At 37.0% G+C, this 25,642-nt stretch overlaps 1 pseudogene; it reads left to right on the forward strand.

The window, feature by feature from the left end:
- The first annotated feature begins 13,494 nt into the window (after positions 1–13,494).
- Positions 13,495–17,346, forward strand: LOC149204100 (aspartyl protease APCB1-like; annotated as a pseudogene).
- Positions 17,347–25,642: the final 8,296 nt, after the last annotated feature.

Below are 25,642 nucleotides of genomic sequence, written 5' to 3' on the forward strand. Positions count from 1 at the left end.
CACTACAGTCGGGCTGCTGGGCATTTCGGGGTCAAGAAAACAGTGGCAGTACTGCAAAATTATTTCTATTGGCCGAATCTTCGACAGGATGTTGGGAAGTACATCAGATCATGTACTGCTTGTGCCATTGCCAAACCGACCATCAAGAAGCACAGCCTCTATACCCCGTTGCCTACCCCTAGTCGACCTTGGGAATCCATCTCCATGGATTACATGTCAGGCCTTCCTTCCATTAAGCATGGAAATGACTGTGTTTTTGTGGTCGTCGACAGGTTCTCGAAGATGGCCATTATGGTGGCCTGCAAGAAGAATATCATAGCAGAAGCCACTGCTAAACTCTTCTTTGAACGAGTGTGGGTGCACTTTGGGATCCCACAGTCTATCATCTCAGATTGAGACAGTCGGTTTCTCAGCACATTTTGGTCCAGTCTCTAGTCAATGCTGGACACCAAACTCACGAAGTCCACAGCCTTCCATCCTCAAACTGATGGCCAGACGGAGGTTGTCAATAGGATGATTGTGCACATTCTGCGCATGTATAACTCAAAGCATCCACGCACATGGGACGAGAGCCTCCCCTATGCTCAACACAGCTACAACCGAGCTCTTCATAGCTCCACTGGCCATAGCCCTTTTCAGGTGGGTTTGGGATTCCAGCCACTATGCCCCATTGATGTGGCCATACCACTTGCAGCTACTCACATAAATTCAGCTCATGTCCAGTCCGAAACAGCTAAGGCCACCAGCTTCATTGAGCGCATCCAACATATTCTGTAAGGCTTGATATTGTAATTTACAAATATTTCTAACAGTATATGCCTGTCCATTTAAATTCATTTCTAACATACTGTATTTACAATTTCATAAAATTTCATTTCTAGCAGAATGTACAGAATATACCTTCCAATTTTATGACTAAACAAATCAAATTAGATATATGTACTTACCTGGTTTTTCGGAGTTGGTGTCGGTTCCTGGATGATGTTGGATGATGTTGTTCTCCGGATACCAAACCAACCAATTTCCTCCCAGCCTATCTGGGATCGGTCTTTCCGGACCCCAAACCCAAAAGGCTTCAAAAGTGAAACCTTTTGGCCCCCGTGCCCAAAACTTCCAAGAACAGGTCTCAATTTTCCTAGATCTATATCTGGAGCCCCAAAGCTCATTCGTTATTTCACATTTCTCTCCCAGATTCTTCATTTGCTTCCTTCCCAAATTTCCATCCCGCAATCTCCATCTCACCATCCCCTTTCTCCTCTTAGATTTTCTTATATAGGAAAGGATCCTTCCCTCCGAAGAAATCCCACCCTTTTTTCCTCCAATCAACCTTGTCCTTATCCTTTTAAATTCTCATTACTCCATTTGGTTATCTTTATTGTACATTAAATCATATTTTTATTTAAATATATAATAAATGGTATTTTGATCTTTATCGCTTCAACCGACTTTGGGAAGAGGATCTTTTTTTAAAAGTACTTAACATGACATGCCAAAGGATAAGTTAATTAACCTGGTGGCCTAATAATATTTATTTATTTATTATTTAATTAAAATGTTATTAATGAAAATGAATTAATATATTATAAATAAGGTATTAATTAATTATTTTACTATTTAATTTATTTCCCATACGTAAACACTTCATATAATTAAATTGGTATGAATACTACTACAGTGCTTTCAATAATTAATTCATTTTTTCTTCTACTTGGGAATTTTCATAATAAGTTAGTATGCATACTAGCGCAGTGCATGCAATGCATGCATATGTAGCTATCATATGCATGCCTCGTATACATGCTAATATTTTTATGTTACTTGTAAGTTGAAATGGGTCGTTACATACACCCCTCCTTCAAAACACTTCGTCCCGAAGTTAGAGTTTATATAGTATATCGGTAATTACTTTAGTGTTTAGTATAATCATGTAAGGATTGCGTTCCGCGATTGAATACTTATTTGTAATGAAAAGAATTTTAAAATTTGTTTTGAACATTCATGCTCTGCCCCAACAGAGTTCCCAAGCTATTCTATAATCATCCTATCCTTCCTAATCTCTTCCACTCCCATCCTATCCGTCCTCTACTAGATTATGCCATGGCATCGGCTATACCGATCTAACCATTCATAAATCTCAAGGGTGATAGCGTCGATTGTATCGACCTATATATATATATATATATATATATATATATATATATATATATATATTTTAGTAGGCATCCGGCAGTCATCATCACACGTCTAGGGGAGCGTAACTCGCACAGTCCTCCCATGACTCCAGGTTTTGGAGGATAAACGGTGGGCAACACCTCCACCCCTCCTAGTTGGATCAAGCTGAACACCCTATCATGGAACCTGATTGAGCCTCAATTGTTCTTGAAAGTTTTGTCATCACGTGATTGGTTTGGTATCGGGATTTAACCAGAGCTTGTATAGCGTATCAGGGTGATGAAAACATCTGCAACATAAATACTTGTCCACACATCATAACATATGCATTGATATATTCATAATTAAATATATTCAAATAACCCTTTCCTAGTATTTTATATTTTGTTGATACCTATGGTATATATTTTAAGTTTATATGACATACTTGGCTATGTCTAGCTGATATACCTACAATTAACTTTCACATCAAAATAGTAAAGTGTGATCACTATTATTATATCCATTTTATCAATGATAGGAAATCTATGGTTTTTCATCAAAGTCACACATGCTCATAAGTAAGACATCATATGTAGAAATTTCATCCTAACATAATTCATGTGGGCATCCATGAATCAACAATACATGCAGATTTAAGTAAACATACATAATAAACCATAATAATTTGAAATAACATACTCCTATGTATCTTTTCATAGCTATGGAAAATTTCAAAATGACAGTCTCGAGAATATGGCTAATAAAGTAAAGATAAAATAAAGTTTTTTTTTTTTTTCACTTTATCTATTATACACTTTTCCTATAATGATATTGCTAATAAATTTTATATTTAATTTTATATTCTTTATGTATTAACGCTTATTATCCTTATCATGTTGTATCAAGTTTTCCCTATACAACAATCACTTCAGCTATCTTTCATGTATCAATTATCATATTATAAGCCCTTTAGACACCCTTCTGTACTGCTATCTTGTAGCTTATTTGACTTTTACTTCACTTTTATAGTTCCCCACTTTGCAACTAGTGTTATTTGTTAACATTACTCCCTATTTCCACACACACACACACACATATATATATATATATTTTTACTTGATGATTGCTTTCTTTTTCTTCATTTTCCTTTGACCTTGTTATTTATGATTCTCCTTATCTCTTCAATTACCATAGAGTATACATTAGTTTATTGTTTACTTATGCCCTCATTGCTTTTTATATTGGAGTTGTCTATAATGCGACTTTTTGGAGATTCCGGTGACGGAATCCAGCAGAAGAAATTGAGGTTAAATCTTGATTTGTTGCAGTTAAAATGGTTTTTTAACTGCATATTTGGATTCAGCACCCTCGAAAACCCCTGTGACGCTTTCATTGTGCAGAAACTAGCTATCAAACTTGCGATTCCAATAAATTCCTGCCGGATTTCGACCGGAAAAACCCGTCGGAAAGACTTTCAAAAAGTCGCGTTATAGACAACTGCTTTTATATTTACTTTAACTATTAAAGATATACTCTATATTCTTTTATATTTTGTAACATATTTATTTTCACTCTACTTTTATATATATAGTTCCCTGGAAATCATAGTTATATGTCATACTATTATAAATTTGTTCCTTTCCTAATTTTCACTTTCATTTTTTTTATTTTTTATTTGGGTTATTTATTATTCCACTATGTTTTATGCACACCCTGATTTAATATTGAAATTATGAAATATTCGTCTATATATATATATATATATATCTATATCTATCTATATATATATATATATATATATATATATATATATATATATATTTATATTTCATTCCCTGAAATCTTTCACATGTGTGTTTCGTCTTTATAGAATGTAAAAATAAAATAATGACCTTTGTTAATCTTTTATTTATCAAAATACTCATTTTAATCCTAAAGACTAATGAGCCAAATTTATTCACCTTTTCTTTTATTTACTTTAATACTAATTGCTTACAATACATTGAAGTCACCTTATACTACTTTTACTTTCATTTCTACTTTATTGCTTTATAATATTTAAAATTAATTACTTAATTACTTACTTACCATATTAAATTATTTTATTATTATTATTTTCTTGGCTACTTCTCACTCGTGGCTGAAAATCCACCTATTCTTCACTAGATTAACATCTTTCATTTAATATGTGAATGGATTTCTATTATGAAAACTAAGGATAATCACCCATTTGCATTAGGTTGTCATTCTTATCCAAATTAGAATTGGGGAGAATCCATGATTAATGCCATGTGAACGTTTGAAACCTTTACTTGGGATCCATATTTCACAATTCTTATTTATTTACTTATTTATTTTCTTGGAAAGAGAAAATTCGAGCTTCGTAATTCATTAAATAACGCGATAATCTGTTCATATATATAATAATAAAGTCACAACTCAATCTTCTCTGGACAAGGCCTGATTCATTCTGTGTACTTTATACAATCTTCTACTTAATTTTGTTCTCCTAGTTCACTAGTTCTTTTTTTTTTTTTAATTCAATCCAGATATATTTTAATTTAATTCCATAAATATAATTATAGAATAATCCTTAAATAAAATACAAACTCCAATGTTACACCCCTCATCTCCCGGTCTCACATACCCATCTTGAAAAAGAAATGAGCATATTTTATAATATACAATGTTTATTGTCATTTTAATGATTTTGTTTGATTTTAAAATTTTCACAGAATTATATTGTTTTACTATACTTTCCAAACAGGCTACAAACACATTATCTTAGATTTAGACTTATAAGGCCATCGTTATATACAATGAGATAGGATATATATTATGTTCATTTTATATTATATATAATTGTGTATGTATATTTTATATTATATATAACTGTTATTTTAATTGGCTTGGCTTTTCTAAAGATTATTGCACGATCGAATTTTATAGCTTCCTTATCTTCTTCGTTCTTACTATTGTATGACTATCTGCTATACAACATATGATGTTTTCAATTTAAATTTGTCTTAGAGCAAATAGAAAAATTAAGCCCTCTATTAAATACATTAATCTCATCATTATTAAAATGGTTAATTACTTTCTTATTTGTAATTCCCAATATTCCATTAAATTTTATTATTATTATTATTATTGGTAACTCGATTCCATTTCGAATTGTATCATTTATGATGGTAAAAATGAAAATAATTGGGCCATTTCTCGATGCGTGCGTGTCATCTTGCTCAGGGTTCCAATGTCTCCATTGAGGATGGTAACCGATTGGAGAACTAGAAAATTCAGATTCAGATTAACTCCGAAGCACGTTGTGGCTGGATAAAACCATGATGACATGGTTGGTATATTAAATCTAAAATTGTGAGCCGAAGAAGATACACCTTTAATAATTTAAGACCATCACTATCCTTGGATATTGGGTAGAGAATGTTTGAACTAGTCAAGTAATTACTGAGGCAAGTCTGCCACTTGATATTATGAGTTGGACATTGCGGAGAAGTTCGTATACACCTGAAAACCAAAGTCGATTTCACTTTCCATGTGTTGACTACTACCGTAATACTATACTTATTTGACCAGTTTAAACAATTAATAAATACATACCCATAAAATTAAATGTTCATTAGTAAATAAATAATACCATATATATTTTTTTGAAATAAAATGTTCATGACACGTTACTAAATTTTATTGTTTGATTATAATAGCCCTGTAAAGAGCTAAATTAACTCAAAACCATTTGTCTACGGGTCGGCAATAACCGAAGTATCAACAGCCTTGGGAATATACATACACTCACGTGTTGATTAAGTAGGGAAATTATGTCAAAATTCTTTACAAAGTTTGGAATGCATTAAACGTCTCTGCGTCATCAACGTGTTAAACTCATGTGAGTCACTGCCACTAATCAGCAAAATTTCTCTCAATTTCCCTTAATTCGTTTGATGTGTGAATATTATGAAATGAAATGTGGAGGGACTACGACCTTTCCACTTGGCCCTCCAGACGTCGCCTCACATGGCCCTTAAACTTTAAAAACCGAAACATGTAACATATTGAAACCTTAGAACCTCATAAGCTTGCCGCATTTCCTTACAATTCCTCCAATTCACCTACGGCATTACTAACTGCAGGTAGATCAATTTATGATATTCAATTCCTCCAATTCACCTTCGGCATTACTAACTGCAGGTAGATCAATTTCTGTTGCCTGACTAGCAGCAATACCAGTAGGAATAATAGCAGGTTTATTAGCCTTTTTACTTCAAACCTTCTCTGTAGTCTGACAATTCACTGTGTCATCTGAATTCTCTCTCATTTTCTCAAAGCATGCTGTGTTTTTTTTTTAGGAATATAGGTAACGGACTTCATTTGCTCCACAGGATTATCCAGTTGTGCGGATGCAAAGCCAGATGACTTTACCAGCTGAGAAAAATCTTTAAAAGCTTGCATGTTCATTCTGTCGTTGTCCTCATCTGACCAATCCAATGTATAGTGTATGTATTTAGAGGGATTCTTAACATAGTCAGGGACTCCAACACAGTCATTCTGTACTAAATCTGAAGAACCGGGGTCTCTTATTGATGGTCTCTTTCTTGAGTTCACACCTTCAATGTCATCATGCTCAGTTTCCAACTGTCCAGCGGGATCCCCTCTACCTCCAGGCTCAGATCTCAATAGTCAACAACTTCTTCATCCATAAACCTAATCCTATCCCCAACCTAACCATGGTTAAGTCCTGCGTCTATAGCCTACGACGTAAACTTGAAAACTTAACTGCTGAGCCCATCATTGAACTCGCACTCAAGTCGTCTATAGTATTGTTATTATTGCAATGTTGTATACATTTTAGCATATTACATTATATAGACACGTGAGAACTGTGGTTATCTATTCAGCCACCTTTTAACCAATAAAATTCAAATATGCATGCTTGCTTGCAGCTTTACAATGTGCATTTGTGCATTTTTCTCACTTTCATGCTTGTGTTCATGCACCTGTTGATCCATCTGTAAGGTGTTACTCTGCATTCATTTAAAATGATTAAAACAATGATATGGTATGCTGGCATGGAAATTGTTTACCCTAAGTGTGTTCTCACATGTGTGTGAGCACTTCGTAAAAAGAGATCATGCATTTCCCTTATTTTCTTGGTTTCATGCTTGCTATTTATGTCTCCTGAGTCCCACCCACCTTTTCCCACAAAAAATAGGTGGGAAGGAAGCCGAGAAAAATAAATATGCTTCAGAGGCAATCTAGTTAGGAAATGCTTTTTAAACTGTTTATCTAACTAGATATTTATCCCTAAAATCCACACGAATATCCGATTATTCACTTATCATTTTTACATCTAAGAGTTGTTCTTTCATTATTTGCTCTAAAATCTATGGGCTCTAGCTGACATTTAAAGTGGAACAGCTTATGATTTCTTGCCCTTTTTGGTGGTTATATTTATTTTGAACACCTGTTTATATACCTTATTAAATACAATAGAAATGTAGTTACCTCTGAGTGTTGTATTTTAGCAAGTTATTTGATGCATATGAACAAATGAGCTTCATATTTTCTAAAAGATGAGAATTTAGAACAATGAAAAATGAAATATAATGCAGGCCAAAAAGATTTGGGAGAAAAGCTAGTGAAAAAGTTGACATTGCTGCATAAACTCATCTAAACAATTGGGTTTGAAGTTATGGATGATTACTGCTGCATGTTGCGTATCATTGGGTGACAACAATTTTCAAAATGATGCTGCTACTTAAAAGATATTTGGATGCAAGCCATTTTTCTGAATAGTACCATCAATGTTGACTATGATCAAAAAGAGGGTCCATATGGATGTTACCCTGAAAGAAATGTTTAGATGGTGGCTTTGTCCTAAGAAGGTCATTTTTAGCTACTATGGTTTGTACGAACATACTTCAAAGAGGATCTAAAAGACAACTTCATTATTTTATAATATGTGCCGCGATCTGCCCATTTTTTGCCCATTTTTTTTTAGCCGATGTTTCTGAAAAGATGTTTTTTGGACCCTTGTCGATTTTTGCTGATGCTGATTTTTCAACACTGATTATTTTCATATTTTTCCATTTTTCAGGTTATTATGATGTTTACATCGACTGGAAACTTCTTGCTGTGACAGAATAAACAATTAAAATTTTGTTTCTGACAAGCAACGAATAATCACAATTTTGTTTATGACAACTTCAGGATATAACAAAGAAGCAAGTACTGAAGTTGACCGAAAGCAGAAATTTTTATTTATCAGTATGGAAAATTCTTTGTTGATGGAATATGATTGGCTTCTTCGCTACCATGGGCTCGGATCTTATTTATATAGATGCCTAGATTCTTATGAATACAAACTACAGATAATAACAACTTCCTTTCTGAAAATTGGTATGCTTGCTTCAAAGTCTTAACTTAGAATTTTCGGTCATTCGTTTATGCACAGAACTATAAATGTTGGGATGACATTTTTGGATACATATTTTCGGCTACTATACCATTGTCTACAATTCAGGCTTTATATATATGACTGTAACAGATCTTCCGTAGTTCGGTCTTGGTCCTTTGTGACTGTAGCTTCAAGTTGATCCTGTTAACTATGCTTACAGTGCCTTTAATCAACTCGGCACTAGGTCCTTTACTTGCTAGCTAACTAGCCCTCAAATGTCTCTTTATTCCGTGATCTGACTATCCACAGAAAATGCATAGACTTTTGATGATTTCGGATTACTGAGGTGACAACGTATTCTTAATTTGGAAGGTGATTTCAAACCTTAATATTTATGCCTAGAACTTTGCTCCTTTTACTAAAGGATTCGACCTTGAATGGGCTATTAATCTAGCCTCTCGGTCCTTTTAAGAACAATACTTCTATACTCTTCAAGTTACTTCACTGTCTTGCTCAGGCTGCGGCCTAATCACAGGGTTAATTTGTTTTGTAGTTATGCCCAGAATGTCAACTTCTCTGCGCAGTTGTGATCTTCTATCTGCCCTTGTGCCAAAAGTTTTGAATATGTAAACTTAACACTTAGTGTTAAATAGGAAAACTTTCTTACGTTTATTAGTTATAATTCCAACTATATGATGGTAGCCGCTAAGGTCCCAAGTGTTTGAATTTAGCTCTGATACCATATGTAAGGCTTGATATTGTAATTTACAAATATTTCTAACAGTATATGCCTGTCCATTTAAATTCATTTCTATTTAAATTCATTTCTAACATACTGTATTTACAATTTCATAAAATTTCATTTCTAGCAGAATGTACAGAATATACCTTCCAATTTTATGACTAAACAAATCAAATTAGATATATGTACTTACCTGGTTTTTCTGAGTTGGTGTCGGTTCCTGGATGATGTTGGATGATGTTGTTCTCCGGATACCAAACCAACCAATTTCCTCCCAGCCTATCTGGGATCGGTCTTTCCGGACCCCAAACCCAAAAGGCTTCAAAAGTGAAACCTTTTGGCCCCCGTGCCCAAAACTTCCAAGAACAGGTCTCAATTTTCCTAGATCTATATCTGGAGCCCCAAAGCTCATTCGTTATTTCACATTTCTCTCCCAGATTCTTCATTTGCTTCCTTCCCAAATTTCCATCTCGCAATTTCCATCTCACCATCTCCTTTCTCCTCTTAGATTTTCTTATATAGGAAAGGATCCTTCCCTCCGAAGAAATCCCACCCTTTTTTCCTCCAATCAACCTTGTCCTTATCCTTTTAAATTCTCATTACTCCATTCGGTTATCTTTATTGTACATTAAATCATATTTTTATTTAAATATATAATAAATGGTATTTTGATCTTTATCGCTTCAACCGACTTTGGGAAGAGGATCTTTTTTTAAAAGTACTTAACATGACATGCCAAAGGATAAGTTAATTAACCTGGTGGCCTAATAATATTTATTTATTTATTATTTAATTAAAATGTTATTAATGAAAATGAATTAATATATTATAAATAAGGTATTAATTAATTATTTTACTATTTAATTTATTTCCCATACGTAAACACTTCATATAATTAAATTGGTATGAATACTACTACAATGCTTTCAATAATTAATTCATTTTTTCTTCTACTTGGGAATTTTCATAATAAGTTAGTATGCATACTAGCGCAGTGCATGCAATGCATGCATATGTAGCTATCATATGCATGCCTCGTATACATGCTAATATTTTTATGTTACTTGTAAGTTGAAATGGGTCGTTACATATTCGCCAGCAGGTCCATGACATTCTAGAGAAATCAAATGCCAAGTACAAGCAGTGACATGATCAACATCGGGTGCCACACAAGTTTCAGGTGGGCGACAAAGTCTGGTTGCATTTGCAAAAGGAACGCCTTACTGGAGCCTATCGGAAACTGAGACCACTCCGATATGGTCCTTACACCATTACTAAGGCTATGGGAGACAATGCATTTGAGCTCAGCATTCCCCCATTCCTTGGCCTGCACCCAGTGTTCAATGTGGACTGCCTTCGGCCATACTTTCCACCATTGCTAGACACATCCGACATTGCAGAACAACTCACAACCACAGAATTAAATCCAGATTGCATGGAACAAGCTGCAACTGATCGGATCATGGACACACAGATCAAGAACACTCGCCAACAGAATATCCAACTGTATCGAGTTGTCAAAGTAGGCCAACTCCTTCAGCAGGGCAAGTGGCTCACCAGGGAACAAGTTCAGCAAAAGTTTCCTCATCTCATGGAGGAACTCAACGCAATGGGGACCATTGCTTCCTAAGGGGGGAGGAATGATCCAGGTGGATATTGGTGGCCACCTGCCAAGTCCACCTGGACCCCCACCATTGTGTCTCTCAGCATTTTCAGTTTCCTTAATTGTAGCACAACTTATTAGCAGTTTTTCGGGTCCTGAACTTCCGGAGCTGTTTTGAGGCCCTAAAGGACGTTTTTTGGGAAATCTGGGGCAAGCCTCCCAAAGTGGCAGTGCTCGGATAGATCTTTCAAACGAGCTATTGTACGCGTCAAACGGAGATCGTATGCCAAAGTTACGACCCTGGGAAGTTGGTGTACCAATTTACCCAAACGGGGCCCACAGTTTGGTATTTCATCTTCTAGGGTTAGGTTTTGGAATGTTAAGGGTTTTCCATTGTTTCTCAACAATAAATAGGCCTTTGAGCCTCATTGTAACACAGTTCAGAGTCATGTAGCCACCACATCTCTTCTTAGAGATAAGCTACCATCGCCCTAGCTGGTTTATTTCCATTTCTGGTTGTAAGCATATTTCAGTATTTTCCATTAATGAAATGAAGTATTATTTCCGCTGCATCTTTGTGTATATGGTTATCTCTATAATTTGTTGCGTTCCTGTTTAAATCTGGATTATGCATACTCATTGTCAGCCACCTCACCCCATATGAAGTGCTGGGAATATGAGTCGTGAACTATATAGTTGTTGCCAATGCATAGGGGGAAGGGGATTTGGGAGGTGACTTCATTGTTATTAGTATTATTTTCCCTAAGGGCTTTCAAAGCGGATATAGAAAAAATATATAGGCTAATGAAGAAAATTAATCATGGGATGTTTCACCATCCAAACAAGTCATTGATGTCGATCTAGCCAAATCTTAAGAGACACACAAAATTTACTTGTTTATTTGCTTCCTTATTTTGAGCTCATAGGATATGAAAAATGATCTTGATATGAAAGTGATAAAGGGCACCCAAAATTCTGTGAAGAAGAAGTTTAAGTTGATTGTCCTTAGGAAAAGAGTCTTTGAATAAATATTGAATGGTGATGGGAGAGTCTCTCAATGTTATAGTCTTAGTAATTTCCTTTTCTTTTGCCAAATTTAGCCCGAGCAAAAGGCCATACATTTCAGCCTCATTGTTGGCCTTCTTGCATAGCCTCCAAGAGTACTTAAGCATTTGTTTTCCGTTGGGATTAAGGATAACCCCTCTCCCTCCTTGCACCCCTTACTATTTTTAATTTGTTCATATAAGTATTCTTTATTATTTTTAAATGTAACCTTATGTGACAGCATCCCCTTCATACTAAGTTGTAGAACACCTCTAGACACAATCAACAAAACATCAAATTATATCTATATTTATAAATAATAATGAGTTGGAAGAATTTTTTTACATCAATTTAATTATTTACTCTCTCATTCATATATATAATTATAAACATACTTATAATTATATATATTTTTTACACAACATGCTTAATAAATATAATATTATTAAATAAATTGAAGTTATTTTCTATGAATTAAAAAATTAAAATTTTAATATATAATAAAAATAATATTTATTAATTATGAAAGAAAGAAAAATTAATGGTTAAATGTAAAATTATCACATATCTATATTTTTATTTCTTTTTAATATTTAAAAAATCAAATAATAAATTTTGAAATCTACCTATTTTATTTATATATATATATACTTTTATTTCTTTATGAATTATAACATTTTTTTTTATATATATAAATAAAATAATTAATTTAAACACTAACCTCATAAATATTTAAAATATATAAACACAGAGTTATTTAAAAAGTTATAAATTTTGTTTTATTCTGATATATTATTATATTTTTAATATTATTTAAAATTGTATTTTTTATATTATAAGTGTTGACTAAATATGGAAAAAAATACTTACTTCCTTGAGAAGTTTAGACATTTGACTATAATTTTGTTTGAGCTTTGCTTCTTTAACAAGATTGTATTCTTACCTATTTTAAAATGCTTTTGTTTTATGGTTAAACATATAACATTTTCCAAATACATTTTTTCTTCCGTAACTAAACAAAAAATACAACTTTTTCATTATACCAATAAAATAAAATATTAAATCATTATTGAAAAGTAATATAAACTATTTTTTTCAACTTTAATGCTAAACATATTTCATTAACTCAATTATCATATTATATGATTAATATTACATTTAATTTAATAAAAATAATAATTCTAGTATGCTAAATATATCACATTTTAATAACTATTGTAAGTGTTTCAAAGTTATTTATTTATCAATCTTCAATTTATAAATAAATTATTTCAAAATATTATAACAACGGCTTTCCTTACAAAGTTTTCAACAATTTTCCAACATTTCCAACAATTTTGAAACAGGACTGCAAGGTGACCCAAAAGCAAAAAGGTTACGCTGACCATAAAGCAGAAGCAAGTTTCACAACTGTAAAATATGAGTAAATGGTTTGTGGTGTTTGATGGTATGATACCCCCCCCACATTATAAATTCTGATTATATGCAATTGGAAGGCACAATAGCATTGTATAGGCACCTTAAGGCATTGAGATCAACATGGGTTTATTCACAAAATTGTTCCTTGGATTTGTACTTTCTCTGTTTGCATGTGCCTCTCTCAACAGGCCTACGTATACCGTCTGCACCCCAAATATCCAGCAGCAGATGATAATGAAGGAGGAGACTCCAAGTCCTCCTTTGTGAGCCGAGACACCAACAAGATTGGCAGGAGGTTGCAGGCGGTTCAAACTACCATCTTTTCTCTCAAAGGGAACGTTGTTCCATATGGGTAATGTAGAAGACAATCAGAATTCATTCTTAGCTCTGAATTCATGGTTTGTTTTAGAATATGCAACTGATTATGGTGGAATTGCAGACTGTATTATGTTACTATGTTGATTGGGAATCCTTCAAAGCCATATTTTCTGGATGTGGACAGTGGTAGTGACCTCACCTGGGTCCAATGCGCTCCATGCAAAAGTTGTGCCGAGGTATGCATTGGTTTTTCATTTGAGCAATTTGAGTATATTGTAGATGCATTCATACAATACACAGGTTAGGTAGCAGGCCTATGCCTCTTGCGGACAATTGCCAGCACTTTGCTGAATACTGTTTTATTCCCTGATTTTTCTGAGTTTATGTTCCCTAATTTTTTTTAATATGCCCAGTTATGAGCGTGCTGAATCTAGGAGGTGACTCTGCATTTTGGGTTTGTAGTAGATCTATTCCACTTGCAGACAATGATCACTAGTTTAGCGAGTTTGTGTTCCCTGAGTTTTTCAATAAGCCAGGTTATGAGCTGTCTAAGTCTCACAGTTTACTTTGCATTGTGGGTTGGTAGCAGGCCAATCACACTTGCTAGCAAGCACCAGTACTTTGCCAAGTTTATATTTCCTGATTTTTTAATAAGCAGAGTTATTAGGCTGCTGAGTCTCTGAGTTGACTCTGCATTTTTTGGGTTAGTAGCCCATGCATTGCGTGCTTGCATCTTATCTCTACTTGTTTATGTATGCATTCCAATCTGAAAATTAGCATGTTGGATTTCTTGATATTTTTGAACGACATGGTATTTAAGGTAGAATTCGTGGTGCTTGACAGGACTCTATTGATGCATTTGAAAGTTGTTTTCTATTTGTTGGCATCTGCATCATGGGCTACATTTGTTGTATGTTCTGTTAGTTTTCTTTCTGCATTTCTGTCTTGGATATGTCTTAGGCACTTCCTTGAGTTACAGTAATGGATGTATTTGAGACTCTGCAATTTTCAGCTTTTTAGGTCACCAGTGGACACTTATTATTTATTGAATTCATTTTTTCTTGGGTTCTACAGTTTGAGATTACATGAGAGTGTTATGTCTTCTGTGCAGGTACCACATCGACTGTACAAGCTAAAGGAAGGCTCCCTGGTGCCAGGAAATGATCCTCTGTGTGCTGCTGTGTAGGCAGGGAGTGGCCACAAAAGAGCTTCTTCTCAACAATGTCGTTACGATGTTAAGTATGCCGATCAAGGCTCTTCCTCCGGAGTCCTTGTTAGAGACAGTGTTCGGACCTTGCTCACCAATGGAACTGTGTTGACAGCCAATTCCGTATTTGGGTATATGTTGCTTCTTTTAATCGGTCTGTTGGAATTCATTTCTTTCAAACAACTTCTAAAACTGTGAAAATTACTGAATTATGGAATCTGATATACAGACCTTACTCGTTGTCATGGGCATAAAAATAAATCGAGGTGATCAGTCATGTAATTTTTTATGTTTTTTGTGAGAGACAGGTGTGGATATGACCAACAGGGATCTTTGGCAGAGTCCCCTGCACGCACGGATGGTGTTTTGGGCCTTGGCAGTGGTATGGCAAGTCTTCCATCGCAATTGGCAAAGCAAGGCCTTATTAAGAATGTGATAGGTCACTGTATTGCAAGAGGGGGACGAGATGGGGGATATTTGTTCTTTGGTGATGATCTTGTACCCACCTCAGCCATGACTTGGGTTCCCATGCTGGGCAAGCCATCCACGTAACATCAAATTAAATCCACTTTCTCTGCTCTCGGTCTTTTCAATTTAAAGTTCAGCTTAATCAAATAGAATCTTTCTCGACAAATTTCCTAAAAATAACCCTCAACACAAAAATTTCATCAATGTAATAGGTACCAAATCCTGGTTCATCACATACCAGAATTCATGTTTAATTTCAGCCTCAAGGAGCATAGCATAAATTCACTTCTGAGTCTCACTGAGCTGCTAATCTTGAATACTCTGATTCATCAGAGCCTTCTTGTTTTGAATTCATTTGCGCTGATCATTTAATTGATCCAAAGTTTGTATAAATTGTATGAGCGCCCGTTTTATCTCCTTTCACATGCTTCAGTACAAGAACGATGGAGAGTCTGGATAAGGTTATCCATCTACAGCCTTGATTATATGGATGTAACAAAATTCCTCCAGATCCACAGCATGGTTATTTTAGGCTTCGGAATATTCATAATGTTGTTCTTCATCTTCATTTTGTGTTCGATTTTACAGACAAACGGTCTTTTAAAGTTTTCAACTTGCTCAGACACATCTGCAGTTAATTCCTGTACATCTGGTTTCTATACCATGAAATACAGCACCAAATCCATTATGCTTTTTTCTTCTCTTTGAAAGTTCGTGTTCCTCCAAATTAACTATATTCTCTGACAAACATCTTCCCCTCATAAAGCCAGTTTGCTATTTACTTACAGTAGCATCTTGCATATTAGACTTGGCCAATAATTCATAGGGACGCTGAGTTGCATCATAGGCCTCTAGTTAGAAACAACTCCCATGTCTTCTGTTTTAAGAATTAATTTGAAATCCCTTATATATAAACTTTCTTGATTTAATTTGTTATTAAAAATAATCTATGAACTTATGAGCTTCTACTAACATACTGTTCTCTTGTTTTATAGAAAACACTATGATGTGGGCGCTGCACAGATGATGTTTGGAAACAAACCCCTTGACAAAGATGGAGATGGAAAAAAGCTAGGAAGAATAATATTTGATAGTGGTAGCTCCTACACATACTTCACAAATCAAGCTTATGATGCTTTCCTCTCAGCTGTAAGTATCACAAATTGCCCTTCCCTTGTATTGTAAGGACTGTTACTTTCTAATAATGCAATGTTGACAGGTTAAAGATAACGCACCTAGTAAACAGTTGGAGCAAGATTCGTCAGACCCATTCCTACCATTCTGTTGGCGCGAGAAAAATAGCTTCAGGTAAATATCTCTGGTTAGGTTTTGAAAATCAAGTGCAAGTTCAACTTCAACAATTCAATCTCAGGCATATTTAAAGTACACATCATAAAAACTATGGCCAGAAAGCCTAGTGCATGTTCGGTTTCAAGATTTTAATCTTAGTTTTATTTAGAGTACAAATTATAAAAACTATGTCCATTGGCAAGATATTAGTATCCTGAATGCTTCCTGAGTTTTTTGAAATGTATCAGTTCGATTGTAGAGGTGGTGCAATACTTTAAGAAATTAACACTCAAATTTGGAAGTGCCAGAGCAAAACAGATGGAAATTTTTCCAGGAGGTTATTTGGTCATCAGTGTAAGTGTGCATATGATTTGACATACTCTATGAGAACTGTCTTTTACCACCAGATGAGATTGTAAGATAAGATAGCATTCAAGAATCAACATTATGAGTCTATCAAAGAAGATATTATTGCAGAAGCTATTTCTTGATTAAGCTTATGATCGCTATTATTTAAAAAAAAAAAAAAAAAATATTACTGCTGATTGAGTTTCAATGCACAGGAAGAAGGTAACGTCTGCTTGGGAATCTTGAATGGTACTGAAATCGGAAATTTGGACACGAATGTTCTTGGAGGTAATGAAACAACATATTGTTTTGCTGCTTTTTGTTTGTGTTTGTCAGGCTAATTTTTCTATAACTGTGGCATGAATGGCCTTGGGTGAGCTTGTATCTAGAGCAATTGAGGCATGCTCTTAATCAACATGTTGGTGATGGTACTAAGATAAAGTAACCAATAACAACTCAAAACTTGGGATTTAAGCCCCAAAACATGTTGTGGGGGGATTCCATGCCCAAAAGGCCCCCAAGACAAACATCATGACTCGCCCTCGAGTTACTCTGTTAGTGCGGTGATATTGGCGCGAAGACCCTCCAACTAGTCCTGAACGGTCTTGATGTTTGCAGCGCACTGAGCTACTGCATGTTGAACCTGTTGCATTCTCTCCTCTAAGACCTCTATAACTAAATTGTTCCCATACAACTGTACTGATATGTATTTATAGTCTCACGTCCTTGTCCAGCTCTCTGAAGCATGAAGACTATACTGTTGTCGGCTAGTCAGATAGTCGGCCCACCTGTGTAAGGTTTCAAGCGGCTGCCATTCACTTTGCCTGGGAAGGGTTCTCCATTTAATTTGACGAGCTGGACCGCACCTCCATCTGTGACTTCCTTAACCACGTATGGTCCTAGCCAATGCATTTTGAATTTGCCTGGAAACTTTTCAAACTTACTATCATATAGAAATACTAAGTCATTTACTTTGAATGTGCACAACTTAATATGGCGATCATGCCAAGCTTTTTCACGTTGTTTCTGAACCTACTGATGAAAACCTGCCAAGAACCGTTCCTCCTCAAGTTCTTCCAATTGCGCGAGTCTTTCTTCCAAAGCTTCGCGGTCCGACATCCCTATGAGTGCTGCTATTCGCATGCTAGGTACAATATATTCCATTGGCATGACAGCTTCCACACCATAGACTAACCGAAAAGGGGTTTGTCCCGTTAGTTTCTTGCACATTGTTCTGTAAGCCCATAGTGTTGTAGGGACGCACAGGTCCCAATCGCTTCCCTGCGCATTGCACACTTTTGTACGCGCGGTTTCTAGTATTTTGTTGAATGCCTCTATTGTCCCATTCGCTTGTGGGTGATATGGTGTACTCTTATGATGATACACCTGGAATTCTTCTATGAGTGTGCTGATGGTTTCATTCAGGAAATTTGTTCCGCGATCACTCATTAAGATTTTCGGATATCCAAATCAGGTTAACATGTTTCCAAACAAAATTTTCGTTGCCGTAGCAGTTGTGCGGTCTTTCACTGGCTGCTCTTCCACCCATCGTGTCAAGTACTCCGTCACGATGATGATGTAGCACGCGCCCGTCTTTCCCTGAGGTTTGATCTGTCCCATAAAGTCAATTACCCATTTTTCGAACAACTACAGTGTCATTTGTGGATTTAACAGCATTTCGTCCCTCTGCGATGGTTTACCCGTCCTCCGACATATATCGCAGGCCTTATAGTGCGCTTTCGAATCCTAGTGGAGGGTTGGCCACCATAACCCTGCGTGAAGAATCTTCTATGCGGTCATGCGTCCTACATAATGTCCTCCTACAACGCCCCCATGTGCTTCCGCAAGGATCTGACTCTGTTCAAATTCTGGTACGTATCTCTGCAATATCTCATCATTTCCCATTTTGTATAGGTGCCCCGCGATGACAGAAAAATCTGCTGCGTGCACCACCAATTCCTTCTTCTGTTGGATGGAGTATTCTTTTGACGCAGTCCTTGATGTCAGAAAATGGATTATATCTTCGAAGTGCTCATCTGTGATGTGCACCACAAAGAGCTACACATCAAGTATTCCCTCCTCCAAATTAGTGGGTTCCTTGCCCGTCTCAATGCGTGATAAATGATCCGGTCCTGCATTCAGGCGTCCTGTCCTGACTACGACCTCAAAATCATATTCCTGGAACAATAACAGCCACCTACATATGCGCCCCCCCAACACAGGCTTATTAACTAGGTATTTCAGCGTGAAGTGGTCAGTATACATATTGAAATGTCCTCCTAACAAATAATGTCGGTATTTTTGGAGCTCAAACACCATTGCCAACCCCTCACGCTCGGTGGTAGAATAGTTCTTTTCGGCTTTAGACAATCTTCGACTTGTAAACGCGATAGGGTGATCCATGCCCTCCGTGCCCTCCTGTGTGAGTACTGCTCCCAATGCAATACACGATGCGTCAACATGTACATGAAACTCTGTTGAGTTGTGTTATATTCTTTCCACAACTAGGCCACGTAGTTAACCCGGGGTTAGAGGAGGGGAGGTCATAGGGGGTTTGAGGTGTACCCGTAACCCCACTTTATGGGGTCTGGGGCAGCGCCTCGAAAAATATGGTTTTGGACCCTATGTTAGGTTGGGTGGACCCATCTATGGTTTTGTATATGATTTTCACACATATCTTTTGGACGCGATGGTTTTTGGTCCATGGTTTTGGATGTGATGGTTTTCGGTCCATGGTATTGGATGCTTTGGCATGTATAAATATGTATTGTAACATTGAAAGGAACATAATGAAAAATCAAGCTGGTAGTCCCGATTTTGGTATCCATGGGAAAATATCTGTGTCTATGTGTTTTATGTGTTATGCTCTCGCATTGTTTATTTTATGTGTTTTAGAATTTGTATGCAAGTAATTTCTGTACGGGGTTAAAACCTACATTTGGTATCAGAGTAGTTTTGTCTTTAAGGGGACGCCTTTGTTGCTGAGCGGTTTCGCTCGAGCCCGTGGTAGACCCTATTCAGTGGGAGATCTGCGAGATCAATTCTGATGGTGAAAGAAGATGGCAAGCAGTGGAAAGATAGAGATCGAGAAATTTAATGGTCAGAGTTTTGAGTTGTGGAAACTCAAGATGGAGGATCTGTTGGTGGATAAAGATCAGTGGATCATGGTAGATCTGGGTACTAAACCAACGGGAGTGTCTGATGAAGAATGGAAGAAGTTGGATCAGAAGGTATAGAGCACAATACGATTATGTGTCTCAGATTCAGTATTGCTAAATGTATCAGGGGAAGCTACAGCAAAGGCTTTGTGCAAGTTAGGGACTTTGTACCAATCTAAGTCTCTGGTGAATAAACTGTTCCCGCGGAAAAAGTTGTATAACCTGAGGATGAAAGATGGAGACTTGGTGACAGAGCATTTGAATGCATTTAATACTGTGGTAAGTCAATTAGCATTTGTTGATATTAAAATTTTAGATGAAGATAAGTGCATCAGTTTTTTGTGTTCTCTACCAGATTCGTGGGATAGTCTGGTTATTAAAATAGGTAGCAATGCAATTGCCTTGCAGTTTGATGAAATAGTCTTAGCCTTGCTAACGAAGGAGATGAGACAGAAAAATATGGAGAGCCAGAATGGTGATGCCTTGTCTGTACGAGGACGGTCGCAGAATAGAAACAAAAATAAGTCATCGAGTGGGAGATATAAATCTAGAGGGATATCTAAATCTCCAGGAAAACCTGTAAAGGTGGTGCGTTGGAAATGCGAAAAGGACGGGCACTACAAAAGGGACTATAAATATAAATCTCCTGATAAAGGAAAGGGATCTGATGATGCTCCTTCTACAGAGGCGAAAACCACCTCAGATGAAGGTGGGGATGTGTACTTGGCTTCTTCAAGTACACATGTAGATCATGAGGCATGGTTGATTGACTCAGGTGCATCCTTTCACTTCACTCCCTATAGAGAGTGGTTCTGCGAGTATGAGAAATACGATGGTGGTGATGTCTTCTTAGGGGATGATAGGAAGGCTATAACCATTGGTCACGGAAAAGTAAAGTTGAAGTTGCAAGGTGGAAGGGTTAGAACACTTCCGGGTGTTTTGCATATTCCTGCATTGGCTATAAATCTGGTTTCTGTAAGCAAGCTGGATGATGCAAGTGTAAAGACAGTGTTCGAGAAAGATACTTGCAAGATGGTTCGGGGAGCACTCGTATTGATGTGGGGAGTTTCGATTGGAACTCTGTACAAGCTGCAAGGTAGCACTTTTGTTGATGGGTGCAACAGTTCTGTGGTTCTTGAAAGTGGAGCTGAAAATCTAGTGGTCTCTGGAGAGAACACCATGCTGTGGCATCAAAGGCTTGGACATATTGGAGAGAAGGGCCTTCGAATACTTCATGGTAAAGGTATGGTAGAAGGTATGAGTAATAGCTCTTTGGATTTTGATTTCTATGAAAATTGTGTATATAGGAAGCAGAATCGTGTGAGTTTCCCCTCTGGTGGTAAGAGGGCGAAACATATATTAGAGCTTGTGCACAGTGATGTGTTTGGAACTGTGAAGGTTCCATCATTGGGTATGTCTGTGTACTATGTATCATTTATAGATGACTTCTCAAGGAATACATGGATATATTTCCTTAAGAAGAAATATGAAGCCTTTGACAGGTTTAAAGAATTTAAGGCTCTCGTGGAAAATCAGACAGAAAAGAAGATAAAGGTGCTGAGGACAGATAATGGTGGAGAGTTTTGCAGCAAGGAATTTGAAGAATTTTATAAGAAGTGTGGTATAGCACGACAGAAGACTATTCCATATACACCTCAGAAAAATGGAGTTGCAGAAAGAATGAATACGATGTTGATGGAAAGGGAAAGAAGCATGCTCAGTGGTGCCGGGTTAGGACAGGAATTCTCGGCAGAGGTGGTGGATATTGCATGTTACCTGGTCAACAGATCACCTTCATCAGTGTTGGAGGATAAGATTCCACAAGAGGTATGGACTGGTAAGAAACCCTCTCTTTCACATTTGAGGGTATTTGGATGTGATGCATATGTACATGTTTCAAAGGAGAAACGAATGAAGTTGGATAGTAAATCTGAAAAGTGCATCTTTATTGGGTATAAGGATGGTTTAAAGGGTTATAAGCTTTGGAACCCAGTCACAAGGAAGGTTGTGTACAGCCAAGATGTGGGGTTCTGAGAAGTAAAAGATGTTATTAAACATGAAGTCCAACCAAAGGAACCTGAGAAGATAGAGTTTGAGCTTAAGGAGGGAGAATCGGACTCTACAGCAGAGGAGGAATCAGGAGATGAAGAGCCACAAACTTCGGGTGTGAAAAGATCAGTTCGAGAAAGAAGGCAGCCAAAAAGGTATAGTCCATCTGCTTTTTGTTCAAATTTTTCTTTATTTATCACTGACGATGATCCCAGAATTGTGAAGGAAGCAGTAGATTCAGAGGATGGCAAGCTCTGGAAAGAGGCCATGGTTGATGAAATGGCATCTTTGCACAAAATGAGGCTTGGGATCTAGTGGAGTTGTCGGCTGGAAGGAAACCCATTGGCAGCAAATGGGTCTTCAAGAAGAAGACAAATGCAAAAGGAAGGGAGGAGAAATACAAAGCTCGGTTGGTAGAAAAAGGTTATTCCCAGGTGCCGGGAATTGATTTTGGTGATATTTTTTCTCCTGTTGATCTGAATTTGAAACTACTTGAAATTTGTTTGCAAGGTATTCAATTCAGAATTAAACATGTTTAAAAGACTTCCATGTCTTGCAGAAAGAAAACACATGAAATTTTCAGCTGTTCATGACCCATTCAAGCATAGCAGAGTTATTTCCTTTTACTGTTTAACACATTAAAATGAATTTGTTCTGCAAAATAAATCAACCACATATGCAAAAGAAGTTGATAAAGCAGTTCACCCCCTCCAGGGCTACGTCTGCTGGGTCCAAAGCCCCCAAATGGGCCTGTCCTTGTTTCTATAAAATGATCAAATTGAAAATACAGCTGAATAGAAGCATCTACAGGAGAAATAGATGGTAGAAATGGATTCAGAACAATTGAATCCTTCAGGATTGACTATTGGATCACCTCCAATGGATACTTGCAACCCTGTACAGTCTTCCCAATACTGGCCCCTGGTGGCTCCTAGAACTTTCACGGCTTCAAAACGTATGCAAATGACCTCTAATGGCTGTAAGACCTGCACCAATGGCTTCAAAAGGTCGAAAATACCCAAAATCAAAAAACAAATCGTCCAAAACCGACTTTCTGGGCCAAAGTTATGGCCATTTACTCCTGACTGCCAGTTTGGCCTAACAAAACCCTAGTTACATTTAGTGACGGCTAGTTAAGACCGCCAAATATGGCGGGACCGCCAAATTTGGCGCTCCGCCAATTTCGCCGCTAACTAAACTGCTGTTACAATAAATGTCTGCCTCAAATTCTGTGCTGACCGTTGGCGGGCTGGCGGTTTGCATAAGCTCCTGGTTCCCGGGCCGAGGTCACATGGAGGGCGGGCTGGCCCTTAGGGGCTGGCCCCCTTTGCTTTTCCCGCTCCTGCAATTTAAAAACTTAATTAAAGTTTGCTCCGCCCACTAAGCAAATGAGCTGGCCGTGGCGCGTTGGTAAACCTTCGGGCTTGTTCCCAAGAGGTCGTGGGTTCAATCCCTTGAACTCCCCAAAATAATTTTGAAATGCGCCAATGAGGTTTGCTGACGTCACCCAGGGCCACGTGGCGCCCTCCGGGCCTGCCACGTGGTGGCTTCTGATTGGCCTTTGAAAAGGGAATATTCCCTGGAATATTCCAAGGAATATTCTGCGGAATATTCTTTTTTTTTAATTTTTTTTAAAAAAATTCAAATTTCTAATGTTTTGGGCAAAATATTCTTTTGGCCATATCTTCCTCATACGGCGACCGTTTTTCGAACCGTTTGCGGCGCCGGAATCGGGAGGAAGAGAAATTTCCAGTCGTTCATCTTTGAACCAGTTCTGAGCACTTTGAATTTTGAGCATTTTTATGACACTTAGGACATGAACACCTGATCACGCCTCCCCATTGGGAAGCTTTTGGACCCCAAAAGCCTTCAACTACCTGTTAAAGAGGTGAGGGTACAGCTCCCTCACTCTGTCCACCTCCATCCACTTTGCCTTGTTCGGTTTGCTGCCTTTGAAACCAACCCGAACATAATCTACACTGCCCCTCCTTGAAGTGCGTGTCCTTCTGTCAAGGATTGTATCTTCTTTCAGCTCATCTAAGAATTCTGGCGAGAAATCTTCTATAGATGGCAGCTGAACAGCACTTTCATGATCAGCAATCAAAGGAGGTTCATACAAACGTAAGTTCTCCACATTGACAACATAATACATTTGCATGTAGGAAGGCAAATCTAATTGAAAAGCATTATTTCCAACCTTCTTGAGGATTTTGAATGGACCATAACGAATAGGCTTCAGCTTTTTACCTTCTCCTTGCATCCTTTCCTTACTAATGTACAACCATACCTCATCCCCTTCTTGAAACTTGTGATCGACTCTATGCTTGTCGTGTCTTTCCTTGTACTTGCCTTGACTCTTCTCAAGCTGTTCTTGAATTTGCTGATGTATTTGCTGAATTCTTTCAATGAATGACTGAGCTTTTTCAATATCACTATGTCCCTCAATGGCAACATCTTTCTCAAGAATGAAATCAAGAGGTGATTTTGGCAAGTAACCAAAACAAGCTTCAAACAGTGAGGTGTTTATGGAAGAGTGCTTGGCACGGTTGTAAGCATGCTGTATGTAGTGCAAATGTTCATCCCAAAGCTTGGGATGCTTGCTGCAATAACCTCTCAAGAGGTGCACAATGGTTATGTTCACAACTTCGGTTTGTCCATCTGTTTGCGGATGGAAAGCAGTACTTTTCTTCAACTTTGTGTCCATCATCTCCCATAGGTTGGACCAAAAATTCCCCACAAATCTGGAATCCCTGTCACTAATAATGGAAGTAGGCAAACCAAAGTGAATCCATACATGATGAAAAAATAATTCAGCAGTTTGTTCAGCAGTTATAGTTTTCTTACAAGGCATAAGTATACACATTTTGCTGAAACGATCAACTACTACATATAAATAATCATGCTGCTTTCTAGATTTTGGCAAACCTCCTACAAAATCCATAGAGATGATCTCCCATGGTCTAGAAGGTACCGGCAAAGGAGTATACAAACCAAGCTTCCTATTGCTAGGCTTTCTTGTAGCACATAATGAACAACCTCTTATGAACCTTGAAACAAAATCTACCATGCGAGGCCAATAGCAATACCTCTGTAGATGTGCAACTGTTTTGCTCACACCAAAATGGCCAGCAATAAGAGAAGAATGAGCTTCTCTTATGACATTTAACCTCTCCCCCTGTGGTATACACAACTTGCCCAAATGAAACAACAAATTGTTATGCATGTGATAATCATTTTCCTCTACATGATTCCCTTTACTCAAGTTAGCATACACATCTTTAAAGTCATCATTAGATGCATATTGTTCTATGTAACTATCATGTACAATGGAATCATTCTTAAGTAAAGTAACAGCACCAATAATAGGCCTTGAAAGCATATCAACAACCTTATTCAAAGTACCTTTCTTGTACCTTATTACCAAATGGAA

The sequence above is a fragment of the Pinus tabuliformis genome, chromosome 1_2 (genome assembly GCF_031772625.1).
Source record: "Pinus tabuliformis cultivar Carrire ecotype Pingquan chromosome 1_2, CPIR1, whole genome shotgun sequence".
Classification (NCBI taxonomy): domain Eukaryota; kingdom Viridiplantae; phylum Streptophyta; class Pinopsida; order Pinales; family Pinaceae; genus Pinus; species Pinus tabuliformis.